Genomic DNA, 7009 nt, shown 5'->3' with positions numbered 1-7009 from the left:
TGCTCCCCAGCCAGCACAGTGAGTCTGGGCTGTGGTCACGTCACTGAGAGCTGTGCCAGCTGCACCAGTCTTGTCACTTTTGCGGAGTGCCTTCTCCTGTCGGGCACACGTTACTACACAAACGGACAAGCCCTCAGGGAGCAGGCAGTCCTCCCACACGCTGTATGGACTGTCCCCTCCGTCAGTCCGTGAGCTGGGCGTGGGGCGGGGTGAGCGGGGTCCCCAGCTCAGAGGAGCAAAACTCCCCAGGGTTCCTGCCAGAAAGGGGCCAGAGGACCGACTCCGACCCTCCTGTCTGTCTTTCAGACGCACTGCTGTGCAAGGCAGACAGCAAACGTCTGAGGAAAGGCCTCGGGGCAGAATGCCTGCAAATGACCATGCACAGGACATACTGACTCGGAGACAAGGGCATCTGGGGGGAAGCCACCGGCCAGGAGGAGAAAACTAACGTTTGCATCAGCACTGCAGACACCTGACTGAGTAAAGGCCACAGACCACTGGACACACGGACACCCATTCCTTCCACATGGCACAAAGAACCCCAGGATGGGAACTACCTGCACGTGACGTGTCCTCCCTTCCGGGAAGGAAGAGGGGGTGGCTGACCACAGCCTGGCAGCACCCGGAGCTGGACCACCGTGCTTGGCACTACGGGCGTGAGCAGAGTGCAGTCGGCGCCCTGGCTGCACCTCCTGGAGCCTCGGGCAGCCCCCAGCCCCCAGCTCTGCATCCTGACCACAGAGACAGAAGCACCGGGCTCCCGGGACCCAGGGCTGGAGCCACACAGCTGCAGGCTCCCCACCTGCCCCTCTGACCTCCAGGCCCTGCCTGCCTCCCAGTCGGAAGCAGTGCTCTCTCAGGATGGAGGCCCCGAGTAACCATGTGGTGGCTGTCCAGGGTTCAGGTCGGGTCAGGAGCGGCGGCGCGAGCTCACGGCTTTCCCTCCCGGTCCCCGGTGCGACCTGTGACCACACACCTCGCAGTGCCACCTGGGCTCCTGCTGTTTTCATGGGACAGACAGAAACACCGAGGCGCTAGGGCGTTTCCAGGCGGCCTGGGCACCCTCCGCTTGAAAGAGTCTCTTCAGCCTCTGCAGGGCCGCCCCCACTCACTGATAGGGCTGAAAACCAAGGGGGCAGCCAGCACACATTCAGGACCGGGGAGGGTGGGGGTCCCAACGCGGCTCTGTTCCTCAATCCCATCCTGTGTGTGCAGCCCACACAACCAAGTGCCAGACCAGTGTGCTCGGGGGCACCAGGCACCCCCTCGGGGTCTGGGCAGACGCCTCCCCTGAGCAGCCCCTTCCTCGCCCAAGTGGCGGGATGAGGACAGCTTCCTCCAGCAGCCGCAAGGCCCGGGATGCGCGGAAAGCAACGAGCCGATGGGGATGCGCAGAAGGGACTCAGATGCGGAGATGCGCGGACGGGGATGCACCTGCGGGGATGCGCGGAGGGAGACGAGCGGACGGGGATACAGGGATTGGGGATGCATCTGCACGAATGCGCAGACCGGGATGTACCGAAAGACAGGAGCGGAAGGGATGCACTTGCAGGGATGCGAGGAGAGAGATGCGTGGGAGACGCGTGGAAGATGCGCAGACGGAGATGCAGGGATCGAGATGCACATGCACCTGCACGAACGCTCGGACCGGGATGTGCAATTCGGTATGTGTGGACAGGGATGCCCTCCGCCCAGTCCCAACAGGTCCAGGCACACCTGCAGGCCCTTCTGGCTGCTGCACAACCTGGGAAGCTGCTGAGCGTCCCGTCTGGGCCACGTAGGTTGGTCTTACAGGGAGGAGGCGCGACGCTGGGTCCAAACTCCACATTCCTCCCGACAGGAATGGAAGCCTCGGTAAGGGTGTCAGGGAGGCGACGTTGAGGGATGGGATAGGAGGCAGAGCCAGTGCCCACTAGTGACTAAGGAAGCCGCAGAGGGGGCCCCAGAGGCCTGCACTTCATGGCCCTATCACAGGTCCACGTGGGACGAGTCACCGTTACCAAGGACGACCACAAACAAACAGGGCTGCGCCCAGCCGCACCCGCCTGCAGGGTGCCTGCTGCCTGCCCTTATCAGCAGCCTGCCCCGGAGCTGCCGGGTGGGCCAGTGGGCAGGACAGAGGGGGCCTTGCAGGCAGGAGCAACCGTGCCCCGGGGAATGGGAGTGAGTCTGCCCGTGTGACTGTGTGTGTGACAGTGAGTGCACACCCCACAAAGGCGCAGCCTGCACCTGGCTTCCGAGGGAGCCACCGTGCTGCGGATGCCCCAGGGCCAATGTGGGGCTCCTTCTCCAGGAGGAGTGTGGCCGTCTCTGACAGCCCCCTGGGGCATCTCCGGTCACCCCGCCTGGAGAGACGAGACACAGGGCCCGGAGGGGGACACAAAGACCCCCACTCAGGGCAGAGGCGCACACCCTTCCCCGGGAGCCCGCCCGCTTCCAGGGTGAAGAAGCAGGGTCCGAGCGGGCGGGGTCCACAGAGGCGCAAAAGGGCTTCCGGGCGCCGGGCATGCTCCATTTCTCCACCTGGGATCTGATCACACAGGTGTGTCCAGCATCAAAACACGTTGGGCTGGACACTTAGGACATGGGACTTTTCTGAATGCGGGCTTCAATTTTAAATAAAGTTGATTTTCAAATATATGCTTAGTTTCCAGTGCCACAGAGTCAGCTGGATACAACAGAAAAGGCTGAGGACCTTAAATTCTGGAGCGCCCCTGCCCGATTGACTCGAGGAGCCCTTGCTCTGTGAACTCAGCCTTCCTCGGCTGTGAAATGCGGATCCCACCTCCTGGGGGATGCGGGGCCATGAACCAAGAGATACCAGGAGCGGCTTTGATAAAGCGGGTGGGGGGCACCCAGGTCCCTACAAGAGGGGGACAGTGAAGGAAGACCATCCCATTGAGCTGGGGGACACTCCCTGCAGAGCACAGATAGCGTGTTCTGGCAGCAGGGCTGGCTCTGGAATCACCTGCAGCGGGGAGCGAGCTGGCATTTGCCTGGGTGGGTCCGGGAGGCGAGGACACCTGAAAGGTGGTGTCCCACGGCAGGGACAGGACCCCCGCTGCTCCCCGGAATTCCATGTGCTTCTGGGGAAGGACCTGTCTAGATGTCAGGTCTGGCAGGTAACGTGGAAAACAACTTGCCCGGTGGTCTTAGTGAGTGAAGGAGCACGTTTTGCTTCAATTTACTCATACTCAGGATAAAAGTTAAGGTCCTGGCCGAGGAGAAGGCACATGGGGACAATGGAGGGGACCCCAGCACCGAGCCAGGACTGCCCTGAGGACCCCCAACAGCAGGGCAGGAGCAGGGTACCCATGCACCTATCCCACCTGGAGCATCTGTCCCTGGCCAGTCTGTGCCCCACAGGACCACTGCAGGTGTCCTCCTGGGGGGGTGTCCCGACCATCACACAGGCACCAGCCCCTCCCCTCACCCTCCCACACCAAGCCCCCTCCCCCCAACACTGCAGGCTGACAGCTGCATGGCCAGGGCGTCCTTGCAGCCAGGGACCCACGGCCCAGGACAGGGATCAGGACACCATCCCTCAGGGTTGAACACCTCGACCAGACTGGCCCAGATAACAGTCTCTGTGCACAAGGTAGGCAGAGCCAGGACACACGGGACCATGAGCTGCACTGAAACTTCAGGACAAATAAAGGGGGGACGTTTCCTTTTTCTTAAAAGAAGAGCTTAAAAATGATATGGTGCCACCCCCACGACTTTTTCACACCTTACTTGTTGCAAACAGAAAGGAATAAAAGAAGCAAACAGAAACAACAGTTGCTTAAGGATGGAAATGGTGCAGTCCACAAAGGGGGATACCGAGGGGATTTCCCCCAAAATACCTAAAAGAATGCAATTTACATGTCTAAAAATGGGACAATGAGCAGTCTGGCCTTTTCCAACTGTCCTCTGATCCAGGGAAGGTCTGAGGAGAAAAGGAAAAAGTGACAAATTTTAATAGCTTGCAACTTACCACCAAATCTTAAAAGAGATTCAATTAAAAAAAAAAAAGAAAAAAAGTAGGGTTCCTTCTGGATATACACCCAGGAGCGGGATTCCTGGGTCATATGGTAAGTCTGTTCCTAATCTTTTGAGGAATCTCCATACTGTTTTCCACAGTGGCTGCACCAAACTGCATTCCCACCAGCAGTGGAGGAGGGTTCCCCTTTCTCCACAGCCTCTCCAGCATTTGTCGTTTGTGGATTTTTGAATGATGGCCATTCTGGCTGGTGTGAGGTGATACCTCATTGTAGCTTTGATTTGCATTTCTCTGATAATTAGTGATACTGAGCATTGTTTCATGTGCCTATTGATCATTTGTATTTCTTCCTTGGAGAATTGATTGTTTAGGTCTTCTGCCCATTTTTGGATTGGGTTGTTTGGTTGTTTCTTATTAAGTCGTATGAGCTGCTTATATATTCTCGAGATCAAGCCTTTGAAGGAACCCTACTTCAAAAAGACACCTGCACCCCAGTGTTCACAGCAGCACTATTTGCAATACCGAAGACATGGAAACAGCCTAAATGTCCACCGACAGATGACTGGGTAAAGAAGAGGTGGTATATTTATACAATGGAATACTACTCAGCCATAAAAACTGACAACATCACGCCATTTGCAGCAACATGGATGTCCCTGGAGAATGTCATTCTAAGTGAAGTAAGCCAGAAAGAGAAAGAAAAATATCATATGAGATTGCTCATATGTGGAATCTAAACAAAAAACAAAACAGAAACAGACTCATAGACATAGAATCAAACTTGTGGTTGCCAAGGGGGCGGGGGGTGGGAAGGGACAGACTGGGATTTCAAAATGTAGAATAGATAAATAAGATTATACCGTATAGCACAGGGAAATATATACAAGATCTTGTGGTGGCTCACAGAGAAAAAAACTGTGACAATGAATATATGTATGTTCATGTATAACTGAAAAATTGTGCTCTACACTGGAATTTGATAGAACATTGTAAAATGATTGTAAATCAATAAAAAAGTTAAAATAAATAAATAAAACAAAGTAAAAAAAATCTTAAAAGAGGGGTACTTTTTGATAGCTCAGTGGTAGAGCGTGTGGTAGACCGTGTGCTTAGCAGGCATGAGGTCCTGGGTTCCGTGCCCAGTTCCTCCATTAAAAAAAAAAATCTTAGAAGAAAATGTTGCAGATTTAGCATTAGGCCACATAAGGCCAGCTAGCTCAGTCTGAATGTCCACGTACCCATGTCCCATAAACCCGCCTGGGTTCACCTGATGCCACGAAACTTCCACCCAAGTCTGCTAAATCCTGCTCATGGGGGTCACTCTCCACCCAGAATCCCAACCTGAGAGCCTAAGAACTGCCTGCAGCCCCGGCCCCTCTGATCGGGGCCCATTCCATTTGCCAGGCCTTCCTTCAAAGGCCTAGCAGTTCCCTCCTGCCACCCCTTCCCCAGAACCCGGCCCTCCCCTCTCCTGGGCAGCTCCCAGCTCCCCCGCAGGCTTCTCCCACAAAATGCTTTTCCCAAGTAAAGGAGGAAATCTCTAAGGACAAAAAGGTTTCAGATTAAGACTCCAGAACTAGGATATCTGCCTTCCACCCTGCGAGAGGCCGGGTGAGTTTCCTCTGAAGACGCCCTGAGTGGGGCCGGGGGAGGCCGGCCGCCCAGAGCCCCGTGCACAGCCCCGGGCAGAAACCACGGCACACCTGCTCTGGGAAGTTCCAGGGGGGCTTGGGGGGGTGCGCAGAGCAGAGACACAGAAGAAGAAGAAATGCCCTGAGACACACCGACGGGACCCCGAGGGGACAGAGGGGCCCCTAGAGCTATTTCTGTGCCTGACGGAAAACGGAGGTGGGCACATCCTGAATCCCTGCTCAAAATAAACCAGCTTCGCTGGAGAGAAAAGAAAGCGCAGGGCGAGACTGGAGTTTAACTCTGCAAATTAAAATGTGGAGGCAGGGACTCCAATGCTGTGGCTGACTACTGTCATCCTGCTGCTCAAAATGGAGCTGAAAGAAGGAGAAACCGGGGCTTTTTCAGCTGAAACCCAGCCTGTACAAGCAGCCTCGCAGAAGGACCGCCAGCAGCTTGGTTAGAAATCTTCCTCTCCTCCAACTACAAGTAACTTCAAACAGGAGGCATGAGGGAGCCCACAGACCCCATGAAACCCCCGTGTGTCCAGCCACGGTCCTGACATTGGTGGGGGGGGCCCCCCAAGGTGGCGGGGGTGCACACGGACACATGTGGTGGGGAGGGGGTCTGACACGAGGCACCGGGTGTCCAGAGCTGTGCGGATGGGTCCAAAGCCAGTGCCCTGAGCATGAGGCCTGCAGAGCAGAGGTCCCACAGCCCATGAGCCTGTCCTCCCCACGGGGGACAGGGGACACTGACATTGGCACAGGGTTCTGTCACCCCTCCCAGCTTGAATGTAACACTTGGGAGACAACAGAGGGAAAGGGCAGCAGAGGGGGGACCTCAGAGACCACGACCCAGCTGGAACCCCCTCTCCCGGACAGGACGTGTCATGACCTCACCACCCCCAAACCACCAGGGACTGCAGGCCCGACTCCAGAACAGATGGCCCAGGGGGGAGGAGGGGCAGGGAGGACCGATCTGCGGATAGCAGAAGACACAAAACCCTGCCAGACCCGGGGACAGGCAGGGACTCGCTGCCATCCTCTTAGCTGTAGGGGGACCACCAGAGTCACGAGCTACCACGGGGCCATCAGAACCCAGACCCAGTCCCGGGGGTCCTTCCCCGGGGGTCCCCTGGCTTGAGGGGCAGCTTCCAACAGCCACACATGGACACGCCCGTTTACTACTTCTGTTCCCCCATAAGAGCGCAGCTGCAGGGAGAGAAACAACCACTTGAGACAGGGTTCCATGCACAGGGAGCCCCGTCTCTGACAGGCAGCAGGGCAGATAATCACGGCCGAGGGCGTCGTCCTGTTTTTGTTTACACGGCAGTGGCAGGTGCCCCGCCCACAGCACGTTTCAGGGCTGCAGGGGCCTGTCTCGGCCCGGCTCCTG

The sequence above is a fragment of the Camelus ferus genome, chromosome 24, assembly GCF_009834535.1.
Source record: "Camelus ferus isolate YT-003-E chromosome 24, BCGSAC_Cfer_1.0, whole genome shotgun sequence".
In the NCBI taxonomy this organism is placed as follows: Eukaryota; Metazoa; Chordata; class Mammalia; order Artiodactyla; family Camelidae; genus Camelus; species Camelus ferus.
This window is presented reverse-complemented; position numbering follows the sequence as displayed.